The sequence below is a fragment of the Stigmatopora argus genome, chromosome 15, assembly GCF_051989625.1.
Source record: "Stigmatopora argus isolate UIUO_Sarg chromosome 15, RoL_Sarg_1.0, whole genome shotgun sequence".
NCBI lineage: Eukaryota > Metazoa > Chordata > Actinopteri > Syngnathiformes > Syngnathidae > Stigmatopora > Stigmatopora argus.
The window spans coordinates 2,457,501-2,483,797 of NC_135401.1; the positions used below are offsets into that span (position 1 = coordinate 2,457,501).

At 39.6% G+C, this 26,297-nt stretch overlaps 1 protein-coding gene across 7 annotated transcripts in view; it reads right to left on the reverse strand.

Moving 5' to 3' along the window:
• Window positions 1-26,297, reverse strand: part of dlgap2a (discs, large (Drosophila) homolog-associated protein 2a) — a 74,278-nt gene that overhangs the window by 29,990 nt on the left and 17,991 nt on the right. For all 7 annotated transcript variants that reach the window (XM_077620178.1, XM_077620180.1, XM_077620179.1 and 4 more), the window contains 2 exons: window positions 16,940-17,036; window positions 1,004-1,173 (listed from right to left, as the gene is read on the reverse strand). The gene's annotated coding sequence lies outside the window, so the exon portion shown is untranslated. The remainder of the gene's footprint in view (window positions 1-1,003; window positions 1,174-16,939; window positions 17,037-26,297) is intronic.

The following is a 26,297-nucleotide window of genomic DNA, read 5'->3' on the forward strand; positions in this document are numbered from 1 at the left end:
TGACTTTAGCGGGCAGCTGCAGGCAATCTGCAAATGTCATATTTGCGTCATACTTCCTCTCTGAATCAAAGTGTAATGAGTAAGAGGACCCCCGCCATTTAATGACATAATGTTACGGCTTAAAAAGGAGCTAAAAACATAGGTGTCAAAGTGGAGGCTTGAGGGCCAAATTTGGCCCGCTACATCATCTCTGAGCGGTCCGGGGGAAAAAAAATCATGTTTGTTGGCTTTGTTTTGTGATAATATTGAAATATAGATTGTAGCTGTTTAAAGAATAATGACATTATATCTCAATTTAAAATAAATATTTTCATCCTAAAAGTTTATTCTGTTTCGTTTAATTTTTTTAATGTAATAGTAAATATAACAAAATATTTTCACTTTTTTTTTTAACTATTTATTTTGTTTACCACTTGTAAACATTTTTTTAAAAAGTCCAATGTGATAAATTGAGCTGTTTTTTGTGATTTTTCTGATTTTGATGCTTTTTTTGTTGTGTATTATTAATTTCGCCAGTATAAATATAAATATATCATAAAAAATGGACTGTTTGGAGGATAGTGCAATATTTTAGAATTTACCTTGCCAGGATGTGACTTTTTATATTTTTATATTACTTATTTATGTTTTTTTTTACTGGCAAAACGCACTTTGTGGAAATAGCACCACCAATTTTGTGATACGCAGCTGTGTATGATGACAATAAAGGCTTTTGATTTTGATATTATTTGATATTTAGGTTGGTTTGCTTGAAAAGTATTATGGCAACATACAGTATAATCCTTATTCTATAATTAATCGGTTTTTAACAACCTAAAAGTACGTATGTAAAAAATGGGATGGAAGCAATTTTGAGCATTTTTTGGGACGGAATAACAATAATCAGACGACAAAACGACACACAGTTAAAGTCAAAAAGGCCCTTTCGAGTTCAAGAAGAAAGAAAACAAAAAATCAGAGCCTAAATCTCCCCTTATTTGTCCCTATTTTGGAGTCCACTTACGTTTTGGTCCCGCATCTGCCGCACCCTTCACTTCTGTCAACCGGCTCGCTAGCAGTTCGAATTCCCAGCGAAAGGCCGCTTAATGATGGACATTTGTGCCTGCTGACGGAGACTAAATTGTCCAAGCGGGATGCGGCTGACGTTTTGGCTCCAAACGGGCTGGCTGGTGTCTACATGGGGAAATACAAAGCGAGATGTCAACCTTCATGCCGCCATCTTTTCTAATAAACATGAAGGATAATACATATTTGCGTGGAAAGGTTTTTCCCGATGCCAAGGTGAATTTGAACTTTGAGCTGATGTTTGTAATAAAAATAACGGCATCGTGGTACATGTTCATTGCTCTTTTTTGACGAGCAAGGTTAGATGTTAAATAGAATATTCTATTTTTTGTTCATTTATTTCAAAGCGAGTAGAGCCATAGGATAAAAAAGAAGGAATACTAATAGAACTAATAGTCGTACTTCTTAATTGGTTCCAAGACTTTATTCGTAACTTGAAAGTTTGGTAAGTAGAGGTGTACTTTATATGTAAATTCCTTTCAACTACCAACTAGACCAAGGGTGTCAGTCTCGGATTGGTTCGCGGGCCGCGTTAACGTCAACTCGATTTCATGTGGGCCGGACCATTTTAGATATAATATTTAGATTTTTTTAATAAATGGATTAAAAGAACTGGATTAAAAGCCCTGAATATTCACTTTTTTTATAGATCTAAAATAATGTTTATTTTAGCTTTTTTAATATATATTTTTAGATTTTACAAAATGATTTTTGAACAAAAAACACAGAAAAAATGGATTAAAAAAATATAATTGTTGATTTAAAAGGGGGAAAACCAGGAAATTTAATATACATCTATACTCTTAATTTTAATTTGATCCTAAAACAGAAAGTCAGCACTCATGATTTACTTTCCCGGGCCACACAAAATGATGCGGCGGGCCAGATTTGGCCCCCGGGCCGCCACTTTGACACATGTGAATTAGACCCTTTAAAATTGGTCAGTGTCCCAATTTTGTATGAAAGATGTGAGAAAATGATAAGGAAATAATTTATTAATGTCTTAAAATAAATAAAGCATATGAAAATGTGCCTTGAGACGCTGAAATATCTCCCTCCGCGGCCATTAGATGTAATACCCATGTTTTTTCCACCAGATGGCGGTCTACCAGGGCCAAAAGCCATCCACTTTGTAGTACATTTTAGACTTTTACGTGCGCCCTATGTGTGTGTGCGTGTGTGAAAATATGTGCCACGCAGTTTTTAATCGCTTGATAAGGGGAATACAAAATAAAATAATGGATTTCGTAACTTGGATCTTTTTCGTATCTCGAGTCACTCATTTTATATAAAAATGTTGTAACCTGAAACTTTCGTACCTAGAGGCATTCGTAAGTAGAGGCATGACTGAATCTTTATGCCCCCGCGTAGCATCACATTAGCTAGCTAGCTAATACAAACATAAATGCAGCTGGGAGTATTATATGGAGCCTTTGCTTCCTGTTTATGTCGTTGGTGCTGTCCCCCACGGGGGGGAAGGTCACTGTTATCGCGCTCAATTTGATTATGTCTTAATCCAATCAGGCAAAGCGCAAGCTTCATTGATTTCAGAGACATGGAATAATGCTTATTGGGTGTACAGGCGCATTGTTGATTCTTGGACAAGGTTAAGTCCGAGCAATATATATTATCCGTCACTGAGATGTTGGCTTATTTCCTCTATTCGCGCCTGTCCAAGCAAAACGCAAAATAAACGGTCAATTCAATTTTTGCAAATTTTGTGCGGCAGTCAAGTCCGAGTTGACTAATTTTGGGGATTTTTTTTTTGAAGGGTTAGTAGCGCAAACACATATTTTTGGAAATTGGTCGTGTGGCAGAAAATTGGGTGGCGAACGAATTAATTGTCATAAATAAACTGAGATAGAAAAAAAATGTCCAGTGTGATAAAATGAACTCCCTTGATTGTGTTTTTGTCAATTTTACGTACTCTTTGCTCTGCACAGTTTGTTTTACTAGTGCAAATAGTAGATTATAGTACAGTATGTTTATTTTTTGCAATCTACATCAGGATTATTTTGTCGTTAACTTTGTCACTCCCATTGACTGTCAAAACCATTAAATCAATTTCATGATTTCAATGCTCATTCAATTGCTGCCAGCCTTCCAATCAAACTGGATTGGACGCCATTTTTCACCCTCAATGGCAACCAACGAGCCAATACTTCAAAAATTAAAAATGTCAGGCTAAAAATAACTACAATGTAAAACCAAATCTTTTTTACCCGATTCCGATCCCCTCAAAATGACCGATCCGGGTCATCTCCGGTCGACTTTGGAAGCAAAACCCACGATAAACCAGATCTCGACGGTCCCGATTGTCCCTCACGATAAACTCCACCCAAACGAGCCAGAACCGCAATGCACCCTGGGACCGTTTTCCATTTGGAGACGGATGACGAAGCAGCGCGAGCTGCCGGAGAAGACCTCGGAATACCAAAGAGCGAGTTTCTGGAGGGCTAAGCAGCTTTCTGTCTCTCAAAAAAAAAAAAAAACACGTGTCGACGCACTGCTAAAAAATCACAGGCACGTAAAGCTTAATGTTGAGTCCGATGAAGCAGAAGCAAACGTGATGAGTCAGCACTTGAAAGATTTGTCCTTCATCCTTCACGCCGCCAATCGCTGCCTTAAAAGCATATTAAGATAGGGGCCTTTCTTGGAATTACATTTAAATGACCTGCCCTGGTTTAGGCTTTGATAACTCGGAAGGACAGTTGTTGAATGTTTCATTTCCAATGAAGCAGAATCAGGGTGACCTTTCAGGAGTTTTTTTTTTTTTTTTTGTCCGTCTGAAATGAAGACGGAGGTACGATGCGCCCGCGGCGACACGTCCCCACGCATTCCTACGCTCTCCTAACGGCATGGAAGAAGACGCTGGATGATGACAAGAGCTTTTGGGGAAGGGCCAAGCCCACTCACCTTCTGCTTCAGCACACAATGTGCAATTTGACGCTAGACAGAGAAAAACAACTGACGTGAAAGTCCCCCGGATTCCACAGATTGGACACAAAACCCGTAACATTTTCATTCACTCATTTTTTTAACTGCTTAGCCTGGCGGGGGGTGCTGGAGCCTATCCTAGCTGACTACAGGCCCCAGGCGGGGTACACCCTGAATCAGTGGGCAGCCAATGACAGGGCACAAGAAAACAAATAACCAATCACCCGGGACAATTTAGCATACAATTAGCGTAGCATGCATGTTTTTGGGATGCGGAAGGAAATTGGAGTGCCCGGAGAAAACCCACACAAGCACACAGAGAACATGCAAATTTAGCGTACAATAAGCTTAGCATGCATGTTTTTGGGATAAGGGAGGAAATTGGAGTACCTGGAAAAAACCCACGCAAGCATTGAGAGAACATGCAAATTAGCTTAGCATGCATATTTTTGGGATGCAGGAAGAAACTGGAGTACCTGGAGAAAACCCACGCAAGCATTCAGAGAACATGCAAATTAGCTAAGCATGCATGTTTTTTGGTTGCGGGAGGAAATTGGAGTACCCGGAGAAAACCCATGCAAGCACGCAGAGAACATGCAAATTAGCTTAGCAGGCATGTTTTTGGGATGCGGGAGGAAACCGGATTACCTGGAGAAAACCCATGCAAGCACGCAGAGAACATGCAAATTAGCTTAGCATGCATGTTTTTGGGATGCGGGACGAAACCGGAGTACTCAGAGAAAACCCATGCAAGCACACAGAGAACATGTAAATTTGGCATACAATTAGCTTAGCATTCATGTTTTTGGGATGCGGGAGGAAATTGGAGTACCCGGAGAAAACCTATGCAAGCACGCAGAGAACATGCAAATTAGCTTAGCATGCATGTTTTTGGGATGCGGGAGGAAATTGAAGTACCCGGAGAAAACCAACACAAGCACACAGAGAACATGTAAATTCTGCGTACAATTAGCTTAGCATTCATGATTTTGGGATGTGGGAGGAAACCGGAGTACCCGACGAAAACCCACGCAAGCACGCAGAAAACATGCAAATTCCTCACAGTGAGGACCGACAGGAGATCGAACCCTCGATGCCAGAACTGTGAGGCCGAAACGCGAACCACTCGACCACCGGGTCGCCGGACTTTGACTAATTGAAAATATTTTAGGTTCTACCCTAGAACTGTTCTTTTTAAATCTCATTTTGTACTTTTAATGTTTACCATCCCTTCAAAGAAAAGCCACTCGTGACCCTGAATAAATAAAATTAGCGTAACTTACTCCCTCTACTTCTTGCAAATAAGCATCATAGGTCCAAGTTGATGATAATGTTGTACATTACGGTCACAGTTTGGAGGCGCCAGGCCATAAAATCAATGTGCAACATGTGCCTGTTGCAAGCAGCTTTGAATTTTGACAGCCTACTTACGCGCTTGTTGTTGTTTCCGGCACAATGATTACATCTACTTTTAAAAGCGATAGGCGACGCAAGTCACGTTATGTCCGATGATTTCCTCCTTCTTTTTTTTCTTTCATGCCTGACCCTGCATCTTATTCTCCTCTCACGCAGCTGCAGGTGGCTGATAGTCATATTATGCACGGCGCTTTCCTCCCTTTTGTGGCGTCGCTCAGCAAAGACATTACGAACAGCGTGACATTCCAACACCATGTTGTTTTCCTTGTCATTTAGGCTGGATTGATTGTTTAATATTTTTCCCTCCAAACGAGAAACGCGCACATAAACTCCTCTTTAGTTTAGAGCTCCCGCTTTTTAAAAGTGCCACTATCATGAGTTTTGACACCCCAGTGAACGGATAGAATCGTGCCAAATGATCAAGACACACACGGATCCATAATTCCTTCTGAAATTTGGCAATACGAATCATTTTAGCATCGGTTGGCCTCTGCATAGTTGAAACCAATGATGTTATTGAAGCACGGATTCGGGCAGAGGGTGCATGACTCAAAAGAAAAAAATGTATACTTGTTGTCTTTATCGTGTGACGAGTCGGAAAATGAAAGGGGAGGAGCTAATTTTCTAAGAACGTGATATTTTTCCGTACAATTTCAAAATGGTGGCTGAATCACCGTGCCAAATGATCAAGACACACACGGATCTATAAACACACACATGGATCCATAATTGCATTCTAAATTGTGCAATATGAATCGTTTTAGCGTCGGTTGGCCTCTGCATAGTTGAAACTGATGATGTTATTGAAGCACAGATTCGGGCAGAGGGTGTATGACTCAAAAGAAATAATGTATACACGTCTTTATCGCGTGACGAGTCGGAAAATGAAAGTGAAAGTGGGTAAGGGGAGGAGCTAATTTTCTAAGAACGTGAGATTTTTCCGTACAATTTCAAAATGGTGGATGAATCACTGTGCCAAATGATCAAGACACACAAATCCATAACAGCTTCTGAAATTGTGCAATATGAATCATTTTAGCGTCGGTTGGCCTCTGCATAGTTGAAACCAATGATGTTATTGAAGCACGGATTCGGGCAGAGGGTGTATGACTCAAAAGAAAACATGTATACTCGTTGTCTTTATCGCGTGACGAGTCGGAAAACGAAAGTGAAAGTGCCTCAGGGGAGGAGCTAATTTATTGGTTTATTTATTAATGGTGTAGCCATCAAAAAAAACGACTCAGCTATGGAATTGAGCAAAATCCTGCCCGAGGTGACGGTGAAACTTTAAGAGAAGCGTTGCGGGTTTGCTATTTGGCGTTAAACCGCATAAACTATCGACGCGGTGGCGCAGTAATGGAGCTCGGCGGCCAGAAGAAAATTTAGCGGTTTAATTAGCTTCCTTTCTCCCTACAGTATAATTGCAGAGTCAAAGCAATTGGCACACTCAGCTGGTCATGCCTGTTAAAATCTAAAGCTGTCGTAAATTTCCCCGCGTTGGGCTCGTATCGATCTAGGTCACCCTGCTTGTGCGTTGGGGGAACCGTTCCACTCAAATTCTCAATGGCTTTCAACGACTCTTTTAAAAGTCTTAATCCTCAGATAAACTTGATAGGTTATCGTTTTTTCAGACGTTGTATGCTCGACGGAGTAAAGTCTGGTTAAACGGTTTCTAATCTATAAAGATCTTAAAGGCCATTGAGTTTTCTCTAGATGGGAAAAAAATGGAGTGAGAAGGATTTGAAATTATCTATAGATTTTAAATGTGTAAAATTATGTACAGTGGTGCAATACAATACAGAGTATATAAGGAAAATAGTAGAAGAAGAAATGATTCTGGTTGTGATGTCACAACCAGAATTGCCAAAACAAACGATGCGTTATTTTGGATGGAATAAATATGAAAGGATTAAAAAAAGATTTGAGAGCAAAATTCATATTTCGCGTGTATTATTATGTTAGAAAGTCGTTTTCATTTTACGCCATGGTTACTGTTTCATAGAAGAAGAAACGATTCTGGTTGTGACATCACAACCGGAATTGCCATAATAAATGATGCATTATTTGGGATGGAATAACTAGGAAAAAGGTTAAAAAACTGCCAGATTTCAGCGCAAAATTCATTTTTCAAGTGTATTATTACGTTAGCGTAGTCGTTTTCATTTTATGCCATGTCATAGAAGAAGAAACGATTCTGGTTGTGACATCACAAGCAGTATTGCCAAAACAAACGATGCATTTAAAAAATAAACTGCCAGATTTGACTGCAAAATTCATTTTTCACGTGTATTATTACGTTAGCGCAATTGTATTCATTTTATGCCATGGTTACCGTTTCATAGAAGAAGAAACGATTCTGGTTGTGACATCACAACCAGAATTGCCAAAACAAACGATGCATTATTTTGGATGGAATAACTATGAAATGGTTACAAAAAACTGCCAGATTTGAGCGCAAAATTCATTTTTCACGTGTATTATTACGTTAGCACAGTCATTTTCATTTTACGCCACGGTTACCATTTCATAGAAGAAGAAGAAACAATTCTGGTTGTGACATCACAACCAGAATTGCCGAAACAAGTGGGCGTTCATCGAAACATTATTTTGGATTCAATAACTATGAAAGGCTTTTAAAAAATGTCGGATTTGAGTGCCAAGTTCATTTTTTTCCTCTATTATTACCTTAGCGCAGTCATTTTAATTTTGTAGTACCTTTAAGGAAAATTCAGGACCAACAAGAGAGATGCATGAATGTAACCATCAAAAGAATTGAGGTATAAAATAATGGTGTCGAAAAGGAAAATTGCATTGACGAAAAAGTCATAAAAGCAGCACCGTCCCTTTAAACCACCGTCATTTCCAATGTAAACAAGCTTAAAGCAAATCTTTCTGCCGATCACGTGGAAACTCACGAGAGGATCTCCGCTGTCCCCTGGCATCATAACAACACTAAACCAAATATACAAGGGGATCAAGTCCAGTGCCTTGATATTATAATGTATTCATCCATAATTAAGAGCCTCATTTGCATATTAGCAGCGCTTGCTTTCACCTTCCCCCGTCTCGCAAAAACATCTGCTTCAAAAGACGCGGGAGAGACGGAGATGCTAATCAGCGTAGCAACGTTTCAAAATGCCGGCAAAAGTTTTAGAAATATGCAAGTCATCATTAGCAGATTTAAAATATATATATATATAATTTAGTAAAATAACAACCAGGTGGAGCAATGAACGAGTAGCTAGCTGTTAGCATGGACCCTTAGTTTTTAACTCAAAAGGTTCAAATTCTAGGCTTCAGTCTTCCTTTGTGGTATTTGCATGTTCACCCTGTAACCGCGTGGGTTTTCTTCGGGTAACACCTCGTTTAAATATCAATGCATTTTTAGCGCTACAGTCATATTTTTTGCTAAATTGCTGCCGGGGAACTGACCAACCTCTAATTTTTTATTTACAGTGCGATGAATTGACTCATCACGCCCGGCTCGTAGTTAAAGGGAATGAGAGGAGCCGCGTTGATTGATGGCGAACAGCCGTCCGTGTTCATGCGCAAACTGCGACCCGATACCAACATGTCGCGCATTTTACTCACTCGCCGATAGAGACGGGGGTGAATGGATTGCGCATTTACGGCGGCGATAATAAAAGCAGGCGTATTAAGACTGTGTTAAAAGCGGATCCATAAAGGGGAGCATGCTCGATGGCCTTCACACACAAACACACACACACACACACACACAATGATATTCTGTAAATACTATATATTTACTCAGCTTGAGTAAGGAAAACCACCAGGCAAACTCTGGCCCCTCTCATCGATGTGGACAATCACCGATTTGGGTTGAGCTTCCTCGTGACTGGCACAATCCATCAACAAGCGCCTATGAGTGTGTGTCTATGTGTGTGTGTGTGTGTGTGTGTGTGTGTGTATCGCCGCAAACGTACAAGTCCGGCCTCCCCGCGGAGCTGATTTAGCACTTCTCAAAGGAGATGGTGTATCGAACGCGGGTCTGCCTGGAGGAGAGCTCATCAGGCCGGCAGCGGCGTGAGCCTTTCCGGGCTCTTCGGGGGCTAATTACATTGCGCCGTCACACACACACACACACACACACACACACACGAGTATACTTGTGGCGCAAACACACCGCTTTTCGCCTCTTGGCATGACAGCGTCATTTTTTTAAAAAAAATTTAAAGGCCTTAAAAGTACACGGGCGCCGGCTTTTTGAAGACACGAGGGCGTTAAGATGAGAGGTGAAAGAAGGGGATTCGTATGTTTTCTGAACTGCTTCGTGGGGGGTGCTGGGGTCTGTCCCAGCTGACTGGGATAAACTAAATGGGTGGCCAGCCAATCGCAGGGCACGATGAGACAAATAATCGTTCGTGTTCGGACTCGTAGCTACTGACAATGTAGAGTGTTAGGCAACTAGCATAGCATGCTTGTTTTGGGAATGTGGGAGGAAATCGGAGAACCTGGAAAAAACCCATACGAGCCTGGGGAGAACATACAAACTCCACACACGAGGGCACAACGAGACAAACAACCATTCGTGTTCTGATTCGTAACTACTGACAATGTAGTGTTAGCCAGCTAGCCTAGCATGCGTGTTTTTGGAATGTGGGAGGAAACCAGAGTACCCGGAGAAAACCCACAAACGTGCAGACTCCACACAGGAAGGGCACAACGAGACAAACAACCATTCGCGTTCCGACTCGTAGCTGCTGACAATGTAGTGTTAGCCAGCTAACCTAGCATACTTGTTTTGGGAATGTGAGAGGAAACGGGAGTACCCGGAGAAAACCCACAAACGTGCAAACTCCATACAGGAAGGGCACAACAACAATTCGCGTTCCGACTCGTAGCTACTGACAATGTAGTGTTAGCCAGCTAGCCTAACATGCGTGTTTTTGGAATGTGGGAGGAAACCAGAGTAACCGGAGAAAACCCACACAAGCCCAGGGAGAACATACAAATTCCACACAGGAAAGTCTAAACCTGGGATCGAACCCTCGACCACAGAACTGCGAGGCCGATGCGCAACTTTGGAAAAATTGGAAAGCAAGTGACAAATGGCCAAAAGTTTCCAAGTCCATGACCACAGATAAGAGGTTTAAGAAAAAAAGGAGTGGCGACATTTGGGTGGTTGATGGTAAAAATAGTTGGGGGTGCTTACACCACGCTGGCTTTTCGTCTCCTGAGTGATAAAAGCAGACGGCGTGGCATTTTGTAAAAATGATCTAAACTGTGGAGGATCGTTTGAGATAATCGTTTAAAAAGGGGGAGGCTTGAGTGCTTTATCTAGGAAGGCCTTTGAATGATTTTCTCTTGGTGAATAGAGTCGAGAGAACAAATGCGAGAAGATTTACAGAGACAAGCTGGGATGGCAAAAAAATAAATAAATAAAAAGGAGCGACGTATAAACAGACGCTAGCAGAGACTCAAAAAAGAAGAAGAATATTGATGGTCTCCTTCATGCTTGGCTAGCTTGCCAGTGGATGAAAAATATGGTCACGTCGTGCCTGAGTGAGAAGCCAGAGAAGCCAGTACGCTGCTCTGCTATCATCCTTGATTTCAACTCCCTCCTTGTTCAATCCAACCTCTAATCTATCTGTCCGTCAATTACAATTTCAAAAGGTAACACAGTCACCAACATCATTTCCATCGTGCACATAAATATTATGAAAGTGTAAATATGATTATTTATATACAGAATAAAAGTCAAAATTGTCCCTAGGTAGGAGTGTGAGCGTGGTTGGTTGTCCTTTGTCTCGTCGTGTCATTGGCTGGCCATGGTTAAGGATGTCCCCGCCTACTGCCCCAAATCGACTGGGATAGGCTCCAGCACCCCTCGCAAGCGTTGAGAGGATAAGTGGAATGGAAAATGAATTAATTCATAAAATAGCTTTTATTTTCATTGTAAAAAGTCCAACGAAATTCAAAGTGAATCCCATAGAAGCACATAATAATAATAGTAAATACGAATACTACTGCTACTACTAATAATAATGATAATAGTTAATACTACTACTACTACTAATAATAATAGTTAATACTACTACTAATAATAATAGTTAATACTACTACTACTAATGATAATAGTTAATACTACTACTACTAATAATAATAGTTAATACTACTACTACTAATAATAATAGTTAATACTACTACTAATAATAATAATAGTTAATACTACTACTACTAGTTAATACTACTACTACTACTAATAATAATAGTTAATACTACTACTACTAATAATAATAATAGTTAATACTACTACTAATACTAATAATAATAGTTAATACCACTACTAATACTAATAATAATAGTTAATACCACTACCACTACTAATAATAGTTAATACTACAACAACTACTACTACTAATAATAGTTAATACTACAACAACTACTACTACTACTAATAGTTAATACTACAACAACTACTACTACTACTACTACTAATAATAATAGTTAATACTACAACTACTACTACTACTAATAGTTAATACTACTACTACTACTAATAATAATAGTTAATACTACTACTACTACTACTACTAAGAATAATAATAATAGTTAATACTACTACTACTACTACTAATAGTTAATACTACTACTACTAATAATAATAATAATGATAATAATTAATACTACTACTACAGTTCTGGGGTCGAAGGTTCGATCCCAGGTGGCTCCTGTTCTTCCCAGGTTTGCGTGGGTTTTCTCCAGGTACTCTGGTGTTCTCCCACGTCCCAAAAACATGCATGCTAGGCTAAAATTACATACATATAAATAAATGTATATACTATTTTGGCCGAGTGTGGTTACAGCTCACAGTTCTAGGTTCGAGGGTTCGATCCCAGGTTCGGACCATCCTGTGAGGAGTTGGCATGTTCTCCCCAGGCTGGCATGGGTTTTCCCCGGGTACTCCGGTTTCCTCCCACATCCCAAAACATGCATGCTAGGCTAGCTGTGTCAATCACTTGCTTTGTGATTGCGCAATTGTCCAACAAGATTGAAGTGCTCTTTGCAGTGCAAATAAAATCAATAGTAAAATCGAGGATAAATAAAATATATATTGCACAAAATATCAGTCACGGTGCAGCTCCAGCACCACTCGGCCATGCAGTCAGTCAGTCGACAGCCTCTCGACGGATGAGTGATAGCATTCCGTTTTTTTACGATTTAAGGCGACAGTTGAGTCTCTTCCAGCCATAAAAAAATGTTTCAAATAGATTAAAGGGAGTCGTCGGGTTACGATATCCGGGACCGAAGACGTTTGGACTTTACGAGGCCCGTGGCTCCTTCGGCAAGGAGTTCCCAGCACCCCAGTTTCTGCTTAGCTAGTGTTTGTCTGTGTTTTCCGTACAAACTAAGACAGTGAAGAAACTCGGTCACTCAATGTCATAAATTGAGCGATTTTACTTGTGATTTGTAGGACATTGATCGTTATTTTTCATCCTCTGAAAAGGACCTGATCGGGTCCGATTTCCGATATATTCCGATCTGATTTCTGATAGGGGGAAATCCCTAGTTAAGTGAATATCGTAGAATGGTTTCTTGACTAATTATTGTGACGGAATACCGTGAAATAATTCTAATCGTTAGCTTCGTCTCGCAAATCCTATCGTTAGGTCCCCTTAAGGTTTCTATTTCTACTGACGATTTTATGTCACCATCCATTCATTCATTTTCCGGTCCGCTTACTGTACTGCTAGCTAGTGTGACATGCTAAAGTGTTTAATTTATTAACGATCGCATGTTGGGGATGTACAACTAGTTTGGATTGGATGTGTATCGGTATTTGATTATTGATGCCTTGATCCACATAGCAAGTGTGACATGTTAAAATGTATATCGGTATTCGATTATTGATGCCTTATGCAAATAGCTTGACCAACACGGGAGATTTTCTTCATACCAGTAAAGCTGGATTGAAGAAGCAACAACGAATCACTATTGTGATTATTTCTTCCTGTGTTTCAAGAATAAATTCAGGCTACAACACTAGCGTCTGTCCCATCGCTAAAACTGGTCGCCATTCAGTCCTGGATAGAAAAACAATCGGCGATCACAATCGCAATCCCACGCGGCCCGAACCCAAGTCAGGCCAATGAACCACTTTGCCATCCGTGTTTTTGCGTTGATGGCGACGGTTAGCCGGCTGAGCTAATTTGTGGGCGCTAGATAACGAAAAGCATCTTGTCAACTTTCACCTCTCTTCTCCCTTATCGGAATACACGAACGTTGGCGTTGCTCAAGAGAGCAATCTTGGCGCTCCGTGGCAAATTGAAACCTTTCCCCTCGAGCCTCGTGGATAAGTGCTTGAGGCGACACAACAGTTCATTGGCAATCAGCTGTGACTTCCAATTGCCTCGCCAGATGTCAAGCAATTCTCCCATTTTTTTTTGCTTTTTATTTATCGACCGATTTCAAAACCACCCGTCTTCTAACGATTTGATCTGTTTCTTGATTCCGCCAGTCCAAATTTAGATGCACGTATTTCTGCAGTTGTGTTTATTCGTGGAGAAAGCATACCTGTCAACCTCTGCCGATAACTGACCTTATAAATGATTATTGATTCCCCTTACAAACCCCCCAAAAACCTTACAAACACCGTACGACTCGTACGGTGTTTGTAAGGTTTTTGGGGGGTTTGTAAGGGGAATCAATAATCATTTATAAGGGCAGTTATCGGCAGAGGTTGACAGGTATGAGAAAGTGTCAAATTCAACGGTTTTAAGGGCGCGGCTTATATGCGGAGGCGGCTTATACGCGAGAAAATACGGTACATGTTCAAGCAAGACATATGACAAATAGCTCAGCTGACCCAGACAAGGACGCGAGGAGACCAATCACCGGGCCGAGATCGAGGCTTGACCTCCAGGGGCAGGCCGGTAACTGATTGGCGAGCAGATATAAATGCCCCTGAGACGTGGGTAAATCTAATCTGGAAAGGGAATCATATCAAAGCACCAAAAAGCAAATTGAAACGCCGCTGTCTAAATCGGAGATTGTTGTTTGTTCCAATTGGATTTGTTTGCAAGTTGGCCATTATTTGCAGTGATTTAATTTGGATGTCATTTTTCCTTTGGATTGGTTGCTCTTGGACACCGCGGAAGATCTGAGCCGTGTATTTACATGGAAGGAGGAGGTCAGTGTTGTTGATGTGATGTCAAATCATGACTGGAACATACATTTAAATAAAAAAAAACTGAAACCCTTGTTGCTTTAATTTTAAATATATAAATCATGATTAAAAACAACAAATTATTATTTTGCACTTTGACACTTACACTAAAACACCAAAGCTCACTTCTTTTGTATTGTACACAAGCAGTGGGGCCCGGCTTTACCGGTCCTACTTGCTTATTTAGAACCAAAAGACAATTGTTGCGCTATTAAAAAAAATCTCTTTTGAAAAATGTGTGTTTAACAAATAAAATATTTAGTTATTAGGATCCGACAGCCGTTTCTGGCCACCATAAAACAATTCAACTCGCTACGTTGCACGGTTTGGACAAACATAGCGAGAGAATCTTAACATACACACCCATAAATCACGCTTTATAAGGATTATAGATAAATCTTTTTATGACAACTACTTATATGTGTGTGCACTTTATTTTTACACTTTAAATCTCATTATATGTTTATAATGACCATATAGGCCTTTAATTAGTTCATTTTCTGAACCGCGTATCCTCACAAGTATCGCAGGGGGTGCTGGAGCCTATCCCAGTCAACTACTGGAGACACCTTGAATCAGTGTCCAGCCAATCGCAGGGGACCAGGAGACAAACAACCAATCACTCTTAGCTAGGGACAAATTAGCATACAATTAGCTTAGCATACACGTTTTTGGGGCATGTGGGAGGAAACCGGAGTACCCGGAGAAAACCCACGCAAGCCCGGGAAGAACACGCAAACTCCACACAGTGAGGCCTGACCTGGAATCGAACCCTCGACAGCAGAATTGCGAGCCCACGTCGGTCTAACCACTCCATCACCGATTCAATTGTTGCGATTTAAAAAAAATAATAATGATAACGGTCAACGGTTTCTCCCATAAAGTACACATTTATCATTTCCTGTAAAGGGACTCCGTGTTTTGGTCCAAAATAAATTGGCCAATAGACACGTTCACAGATGAGGTTTCATGTCGAAACGTGATGAAACATTTTCAGATTGTGTTGAGGCCTCTTATGAATCAATACATGTAATCAAGTCCCATCACTGCCTACACGTTCCGCACGCTGCTTAATAACGCCGGACGAAGAGGCGCAGAAAGGAACCTGTCAAGCATGAAAGTAATCGGAAAGGTCGCCAACGCTGATTGCGGGGCAACTATCCATTACTCTTAATCATTCGGACACGTTAGCTTTTGTACCGAGCCACGCTTTGGGGGCTAGCCATCAACATGTCAGGCGATAGCATATATTATTTCCCATTGAAAATATGGCAGATTAATATTCAAAGCAGAGATTTAATGACATTTGTCAGTCGAAAAAAAGATTGACATTCAGACGACAAAATTCTGACGTCCAATCAAGCAAAACTTTTGACGCAGAACCGATTTAATAAAACTGCGTGGTGATTGAAATTCAGTGGAAATGTGTCATCCATTCATTTTCTGAACCACTTTATCCTCATTAGGGTCGCAGGGGGTGCTGGAGCCTATCCCAGCTGACTTTCAGGCACCAGGTGTCCAATTGCAAACAACCAGTTACGCTCACACTCATACCTAGGGGCAATTTAGAGTGTCCAATCAGCCTACCATGCATGTTTTAGGAATGTGGGAGCAAACCGGAGTATCCGGAGAAAACCCACGCAGGCCCGGGGAGAATATGCAAACTCCACACGGGTGGACTGACCTGGATTTGAACCCAGGACCCAAGAACTGTAAGTAGGCTCAATGGATTTGAGGCACACGCAGATTATATTTCTATTAGGGCAAGGGTGTCAAACTCGGGTGAGCCGGACCATTTTAGATATAATATTTAGATTTTTTTTTTTTTAATTGGATTAAAAGAACTGGATCAAAAGCCCTAAATAGTCCATTTTTATAGATCTAAAGCAATGCTTATTTGAGCTTTTTTTTCTTAGTAATGGAAAATGTCTTTTAATCATGTTTTTTATTTCAAATGGAAACAAAATATTTTTTTAAAGTGGAAAACGGAAAATATTTGTATATTTATTATTAGATTTTACAAAATGCTTTTTGAACTATAAACACAAAATGTATTACAAAATTGCAATGATTGTTTTTAAAAAGGGGAAAAGGAAATTTAATGTACATCCATAATCATTTGAATTTGATTTTAAAACAGAAAATCGGCACTCATGATTCACTTTCTCGGGCCGCACAAAATGATGCGGCGGGCCAGATTTGGCCCCCGGGCCGGCACTTTGACACCTGTGTATTAGGGTATCGAACCCGTGTCAAGAAGGTGTGTTTTGGCAGTGTGATTGGATCATACAATATGGGTGCATTGCTCTGATTCCAAAGGATGATGTCACTCACCGGTCTTTGGAATTGGGGGAAGCTCCTCCCACTGTCGCCTGCCTGGGTTTTTTGGCCATCACCTTGACACGGTGCACCCAATCACGTAGAAGCGCCGCTGAAAACGAGCAAGGACACAAGAAGTGAGTGCAGGCATTGACCAATGAGCTCTTGTTTCAGGAACCTCGTTTGCTAACTGCGCTTTAGCAACCGCGACCTATAGAAACACCAATCACTGTCTTAAACTTCATCGAAAGTCAAGATTTGATTGTCACCATAAACTTCCCTCATAAAGACTGCCTAAATTGTTCATTAATGTATTGATTACTATATTAAAAAGATTTAACGACAAGGTCATCAGATAACGGCTAGCACCCCCTTGCTAGTCGAATCTAACACTACTTCTTTGCTTGTTGATGTCATACTTTCTGCGACCTATCATGTTTGTCCAACCCTGTCCAGACCTCCACGTCCCGACTTGTGCTTTTGAGTGTTCTGCTTCTAATGTGGGTTTTTTTTCCAATTTTTTTCATTCCTCTTCCTTCGAAGGGGAATGAAAGGCCACGTTTTTTTTAAAATTCACACTTCTCAAATCCATATATTTTCACTTTTACACTGTTTCCGGGGTGCTGTCAATGGCGAGTCGGCAGTCAGCATGCCCTGTATCCCCCAATGTAGAATACAAAGTTATAACTGTCCGGTTGGGCTGTACCTGAAATTCCGTTGTATTTGTACCAATAAAGCAATCAATTCAATTGACAATCACACCCTCACTGGTAAAATCAATGACTTCAACTGGGTTTGACACCCCTGGATTATCGGCTCGCGGCTACGCTAACCGGCATTCTGACAGGAAAGCTGACTAAGGCTTCACAGTTTATCGCATCCTCTACAGCACTTGTGTCAAAGTGGCAGCCCGGGGGCCAAATCTTGCCCGCCGCATCATTTTGTGTGGCCCGGGAAAGTAAATGATGAGTGCCGACTTTCTGTTTTAGGATCAAATTAAAATGAAGAGTATAGATGTATATTAAATTTCCCGATGTTCCCCCTTTTAAATCAATAGTTGTCATTTTTTAATCCATTTTTTCTGTGTTTTTAGTTCAAAAATCATTTTGTAAAATCTAAAAATATATTTAAAAAAGCTAAAATAAACATTGTTTTAGATCTATAAAAAACTGAATATTCAGGGCTTTTAATCCAGTTCTTTTAATCCATTTTCAAAAAAAATAATCTAAATATTATATCTAAAATGGTCAGGCCCGCATGAAATCAAGTTGACGTTGACACCCTTGTTCTACAGCATTAAGACCAGATATAACACGTGACTGAAATAGAAGTCCGAATCCATTTTTCAATCATGTCAATCAGCCTGATGACTTCCAGAGGTCCAGAAAGTCAAATAACAGTGACAATATAACCGAGGGGTCCTTCGGGGGTTTTAGTATCCAAGCAACTACTACATTTTTTTTCCTGCTTTGCTCTGCAGTGTTTACGGGAAAGAAAAATACTGCTCCTATTGCGTCAGGTTAGATGACAAGGAGTCTGAAAACTCCCCAGAACTAAACCCCAAAAAGAAACATGGCGAGCGAATGAGAAAAGGAAGCGCCGCAAAAAAAAAAATACAATTTTTGGGAGACTCAAGAGACCTTTCTTTATCAGACCGGTACAAGAGCGAGAGTTGAAGCGAATGCGGAATACACGCACATGCCCGCAAAGCATAGGTCTCTTATGAAGATGTCCTGTTGCCATGACGATGGGAGAGGAGTTGTTTGCGGAGTCTCCTTCCCGGCGTGCAGTGTTTTCCCTCTTGCTCGCTCGCCCACTTAAAGCAGATGCATGAGCATAAAGCTAATCTGCCGTCTCCACCGAGGCTGAATTAATGTGGCCCACTTCTAATGCTCGTGGGGAGATGCCAGATCGGAAACTACTGATGCTATTTGCTTCTTTTGGAAAATGGGGAAACTCTTTGTGAAGGTTTGCCTCTGATGTGGATTTCGATAGATAAGGACCTTCTAAATAAGCACGGGATTTGTACAAAATGGATTCCAAGGCGAGAAGACTACAAATTGTCACTCTGAATTATGCATTCCAAAATGCGGTCTTCCCTCGATTATCGCGACTTCACTTATCACAAATTAATTTTTTTCTGCTATTATTTTATTTTTATTATTTTAAAGTTCATAAAAATATGAAAATCCACGCTGAAACTTGTAAGCGGAAGCTAATCTTGCTACTTTGACTCAGCACTGTATTAAAAAAATTAAACATAAAAAAATGTATTTATTTTTTAATAGGGGTGACCCTACATTAATATATATATATATATATATATATATATATATATATAAAATTTAGGGTCACCTATATATATATATATATATAAAATTTAGGGTCACCTATATATGTATATATATATATAAAATTTAGGGTCACCTATATATATATATGTATATATATTTAATGTAGGGTCACCCCTATTAAAAAAAAAAAAAAAATTAAATAGGGGTGACCCTACATTAAAAAAAGTATATATATATTTTTTTTAATAGGGGTGACCCTACATTTAAAAAAAATATATATATATTTTTTTTTAATATGGGTGAAACTACTTTGCGATTTTTCAATTATCGCGGCCATGTTTGTCTACGTTAACCACGATATTCGAGGGATTACTGTACTATATTTTCTGCATTAACGGAGTATAAGGCGCATCTTAAATGAGTGGCCTACCTTAAAATTAGTTATACATAAGGCGGCTACTGAGGCAATTCAGAATTATTCTTGGGTACATCTGAAGTAGTAAGTGGAAGCTACTTCCAGATGGACCAGAGACCAAACTATAAACGGGAAACAATTTGACCCAAAACAAAGAAACGTCCACATCAGTCTTATCCAGATGTTCTCCGATGGGATTTCCATCCTCGTGTTATTCCTCAAAGACTGGCTTTTGCGTTCAAGGGTCGGCGGGCAAACAGCTGCGACCACTAAGCCTGTGGCCATAAAAAGATTTTCCAAACATGCATACACTTTCAATTGTTATTTCATTGAATTTCATGTTCTTGAAGGCTGGCGGCAGTTTGGAGATAGAAATGCAAAGCAGTTCATCTCTATCGCTGCTAAACAAACACTTGTTAGGAAGACAAATATCTTCGGATGAGACGCTGGAATTGTCAGCAAAGTGTCTAAAGTGAACTAATTCCCCATGAGTCTATGTACACAAACACACAAAGACACAAACAAGCTCTTAATTCCAGCCAAACTGATTAAGGGCAGCGCCTCAAAGCCATTAAAATCATATTTTGGAGGTAGTGGGCCATGCTTGGAGCTCCCAGGCATGTTAGGCACACGGGAGCATGTCGTATGATTTGATATTAATTCAATCGCGCTGGGCAGAGAATGATTTTTTTAATGAAATCATTCTCCCGACATTAGATCGAAAAGCCTGTTTAAGATTAAATATACATTTTGATTTTGTCATATAGGATTCCCCAAAGCAATGTTACCCTGAAATTGTTGTTCCATATAAAATTCAAACTAGCATCACAATGCTATAAAATTCATGTACACGCTCGACTATAAGCCAACAAAAAATTTTGTCCCCACAAATAATTTGTGCTCCATTGAATACGACTAAATTAAATATGAATCACGCTCTCTTATTTACCAGAACTTGTAAAACCAGCAAACTGTTTTAAAAGAGCTAATATTGACATTTTCTCCCGGATACCTGCACAAATGATATTCCAGTATTTATCCAATTGTATTATCATTACTTTTGTTTTGTCTTTTTTTAAGAACAACTATAGTAGTAGTACTCAAGTTTAGACATAGAAAATAAGAAAACAAATCTAGATTAGACATTGTACAGTTTGTATTGCTACATTACAGCTAATGCTGAAAGAATTTATTAGACAATATGTTGCTTACTAAAATTTGTTATCACGATTTTTTTACAAAAATATTAGTAACATTGCCTAAAAATTAACCCATTGGTTGTTTTTGAGACACTAGTTCCTTTTATTAGTCACAAACAGGGAGGCCCAGCTTCGCCGGTCCCACCTGCTTGTTTAGAACCAATAAAACCAATCTATTAGGATCCGACAGCCGTTTCTGCCCAACATAAAAAAAATCAACTCTCTACGTTGCACAGTTTGGATAAACATAGTGAGAGAATCTTAACACGCACACTCACACACCCATAAACCACGCTTTGGAAGGTGAAAAAAAATCAATTACTCTTCTATTAGGATCCGACAGCCGTTTCTGGCCACCATAATAAATTTAAACTCTCTACTTTGCACGGTTTGGACAAACGTAGGGAGAGAAACTTAACATACACACACTCACACACCCATAAATCACACTTTATAGGGATTATAGATTAACACAGCATAGTAAACGATTAAAAATAAACTATAAATGCAACGTGGCATAGATTTACTCACATAGGGCACACTTAAAGGTCTAAAATGTGCTAAAAAGTGGACGGTTTGCCCAATCAGTATGCACAATATTCAAGATTCTGTAGATGTCACTGTATGACGCTGACAGCTTGACTGTCTGGGTACATTGCTTGCTGACACGCTATATTTATATAGTGAAAAAGCGACTGAAGCACACTATTAGCAACCACCAAAAAAACGTACATAAAAAAATCCCGTACAAAAGTTGTTATACGGTGTAGACAATTTGAAATGATCAAAAAACGGGAAAAACGTATTAGCTAATAGGTACGTAGTTTCCACCTAAACTTTCCGGCATAAACACAAGCAGAAGATGGATGAATATGAATAATGCAAAGCTGCTAGTTGAATTAGCGGGTGCTAATGTCAAACATGTGTTGTTCAGCGGGTATCGCAGAAGCACCACCTGGCCTAATGACCCCACTCTTTGCCACTCGGCGGGATGCTGGCGTGTACGACCTGAGATCAGCTGCGAGACGTCTTTTGATTGTTGCATCGGCGGACTAAGCGGGCGGTGGGGGTGTTAGATCAGCGTGGGTGTTGGATCAAAATAAGAGAATTGGGTAGTAAGGGTGTTTTTTGTAGTGCACGGTGGGGCAAAGGCGATAACTAGATGTTCCACGATGCCACCCAATGATTTGATTAAAATTTGGCAATGTCATGGCCACGTCACATTGATGATTTATCTGCTGTTATTAATAGTCAAGCGTTAGGGGAGTGGGAGTAATTGGATCTTGGTCAAGACTGACTGCCTAATTCGCTGAGCAGTGGGAGGAGCTAAAGAAGCAACAACTACTGTTTTAAAAACAACAACCATCCGCATCTGCTGCCATTATGCAATTTATGTTACTTCCTAAATTCAAAGTCAATGGACATACTTTTGTATCTTATTTGAGAAAAATATTTTAAAAAGGTGACAAAAAAAATTCACAAATATACAGTCATTGCTCAAATATCGCAGTTAATGTAGGCCAGACATGGCCACATTTTTTTCCTTCAATGTGGATTTTTACATTTTTATCAACATTTTTTTTTAAATAAAATAAATAATTAATAGCGGAAAAAAATGTGAATTTGCGATGAGTGAAGACGAGATAACCGAGGGATTACTGAATCTAAAAAGCAAAATATTTTTTTCAATAAAAATGTATATAAACGATATTTTTTCCCTCAGTGTGGATTTTCACATTTTTATCAACAACAAAAAAATTGACAAAATAAATAGTTAATAGCGGAAAAAAAATGTGAATTCGCGATAAGTGAAGACGAGATAACCGAGGGATTACTGAATATAAAAAGCAAAATATTTTTTTCAATGAAAAAAATATATATAAACGATATATTTTCCTTCAGTGTGGATTTTTATCAACAAAAAAAATAAAAATAAAATTAATAGCGGAAAAAAATCGCGAATTCACGATAATCGAGGGATTACTGTATATCATGTTTTTCTAACGAGTCAAGAAAATATCAATAAAAAAACAAAAAGGATATCTAAAAATAAAATCTCAATATTTGTTTTCATTTTAAAAACATTTAAACAAAAGTACTCTGTCCTTTTGTATAAAAAAACTGAATAAAGAATGCTTTCTAATGTGAAAATAGACAATTTTTAATAGACAATTTTTTAACTAAACATTTTCATTCATTGATCGAAATAGTTGCCGATAGGACAATCAATTAGTCGACTCATTATTGGTCCAGATAACGACTCGCCAAAGTAAACCAAAACTATTATTTGACCTTTGACACCTGCGGATTAGCGTTAGCAACCCCCCCAAAAAATGAATGCACACCATTCATTTCAATCCATTCAAGGCTTCACGTTAGTATTTTCTTTTGAACGATACACGTCACGGCAACAGCAAAATAGTATCCAATTTTAGCCCCCTCCCCACTTGGTCTTTCATCAAACCAATTTGGTGAATCATGGTAGCGTGCGGCATAATTAGCAGACATATGAGGAATCTCCGCGTAAGCGTTATGTTAATGCCTTCCGAATTGCAGTCACTCTCTATTTTGACTCAGCTCCTGCGGGAAATAAGATGGCTGGTAAATTAAGATGATGGATACAAAGAATAAAAACAACAAATACGAGTCGCTAAAGACAGAATAGTGTAACGTAAAAAAACATGGGGAGGGGGTGTGGCCATTTCTCAATTTACTTACAAAGCCATCATGTCCATGCAGATGTATTAATACTGCAATGCGGTCCAGTTAAAGTGCATGTCAGTATTGGATACCTTTTTATTAACTGTGGCAAGTACATTTTTTAAAAAAAATACACGTTTAGGTACTAGGTATTACTTATTTATTGATTAAGTGTTTGTTTGTTATTGGTGCACTTTGTGGTGAAGCTTTAAATCTCATTAAACTTGTATAATGACAATAAAAGCAGTCGATTCAATTCAGAATCTGGCAACGCGCCTTAGTCACATGGCGCCTCCAGCCATATTTGTTGGACGAAAAGCGCACGGGTGAGCGTGCGCGTGGGTAGGTGCGGCGGCGTTGACAGATTGGGCGATTCGGGTGGGTTATATTTACGGAGTGATTGGAGACAGTCTTTTTGATCTGGCAACCCGGAGGTGATGATGATGATGAACATCATTGGCATCGTTAGAGCCATTTCAACGGGTTGCCACGGTAGGTGGCTTTTGTGATGGTAGAAGCGGAAGAGCTAATGATCTGACATTTTGAGCCTTTGCTGTTTCTTTGCATACAAGTTATAAAAGTGTTTAGAATAGATAAGTGGAGTATTGTTAATGGAATAGGTCATATTGGTAATAAAAACGTATTTTAACACGAATAGACATTGGAAACGCCACAGATGACACGTGAATTATGTTTTTTTTGTTTGTTTATTGTTGTTTAAAAGGTTTAAAATTTTAAAAATGGTGTGTGATGTGGGCGAGATGACTGAATTGGGATCAGACAGCAGTAATAAAAAATAAAAATAAAAAATCTCCCATCCAATTATGAGGCTTAGACTAAAGAAAACAAAAACAAAAAAACCGGCAAATTCATGACGTCTCCTCGCCAATCACCCCCTTAGACCCCCAAACCTTCCTACTCCCTCCCTCGTGTGCTCGTCTGTCCACCCACGTAAACCACTGGCATGGGCGAGCCCCCCCCCCCCATAAGAAGCCAAATTTGAATAGGTGGGGGTTTTTTATGGAAAGACGCAAAAAATGAGTGCAGCAGTACTGACGAGTGGTGCTGTCTCCATGGCAACTAAGGGAGCGAGGCCCTGCAACGTGGTGTCAAAAAACATAGAATTTAAAACCTAAGCCAGGGGTGTCAAAGTCATTTTTATCGCGGGCCACGTCGTCGTTAAGGTTTTATTCGGGTATTGGCTAACCGGTGAATGAATTGTCGGCTTTTCCGATGGTCGATCATTTATAGTGGCCGTTAAAATGTGTCTAAATTCTCTTTATAAGTCTCTTGATAGCAACAATTCTCTTGTGTGTATTCCGCCTACTGCCCAAATTTGGCTGGGTTGTGCTCCAGCACCCCCGGCGACTCTCGCGAGGATGAGGAAAATGAATGATTTCAAATTCAAAAAAGTCCACGAGAGAGCTGATATTGGGTAAGAGGTCGGTCTGGTCCTGGTCACGCCGGATTGGTCTACAGTAAATGTCAGGGCACGCAAAAGAAAAAGGTCAGAGTGCCCGGAGAAAACCCACACAAACACTGAGAGGCCAGAGCTGAGATTTTAGTAACTGCGATTAAGAGCTGCTAACCACAACGATCATGCAATGATCACTACGTTATATAAATCATTCTATTTTGTAATGATTGTAACATACTGCATTTTCCACACTATAAGACACACCAGATTTTAAAGCACAGCGTTAATGAATGCCCCATGTTAAAATTTCTTTCATATACGTATAGTGGTGGTAGAAGTAGTAGTAGTAGAGGCAGCTATAGTAGTAGTAGTAGTAGCAGTAGTAATAGTAGTAGCAGCAGCAGCTATAGTAGTAGTAGTAGTAGTAGAAGCAGTAGTAATAGTAGTAGTAGTAGAAGCAGTAGTAATAGCAGTAGTAGTAGTAGTAGCAGTAGCAATAGCAGTAGTAGTAGCAGCAGCTATAGTAGTAGTAGCAGCTATAGTAGTAGTAGTAGTAGCAGCTATAGTAGTAGTAGTAGTAGTAGCAGCTATAGTTGTAGTAGTAGTAGCAGCTATAGTAGTAGTAGTAGTAGTAGCAGCTATAGTTGTAGTAGTAGTAGCAGCTATAGTAGTAGTACTAGTAGCAGCTAGTAGTAGAAGATTGTGGTATACATCCACTAGAGGGAGCTGTAATAGTAGTAGTAGTAGTAGTAGTAGTAGTAGCAGTAGTAGTAGTACTAGTAGCAGTAGCAGTAGTAGTAGCAGCAGCAGCTATGGTAGTAGTAGTAGTAGTAGCAGCTATAGTTGTAGTAGTAGTATCAGTAGTAGTAGTACTAGTAGCAGCTATAGTTGTAGTAGTAGTAGCAGCTATAGTTGTAGTAATAGTAGCAGCTATAGTAGTAGCTGTAGTAGTAGTACTAGTAGCAGCTATAGTAGTAGTAGTAGTACTAGTAGCAGCTATAGTAGTAGTAGTAGTAGTAGTAGTAGTAGTAGTAACTATAGTAGTAGTAGTAGTAGCAGCTATAGTAGTAGAATATTGTGTTATAGATCCACTAGAGGGAGCTGTAATAGTAGTAGTGGTTAGGATTAGATCACGGCTTTTGAGAAATTAGTTTTTTAGTTGTGCCTTATTGTGCGGAAAATACAGTGCTGGTATTCTAGTTTTCTAGTGTGTGTACTACAAGTTTTTGGGTGAAAATACTGCATGCCGTGAGAGGGTGACACTACAGCATTTGAATGGGCCACAACATGTTTGTGCGTGTGAACGTTTTCCGATGGGAGAAGTCGATGCAGTCAGTTGGACAGCCAT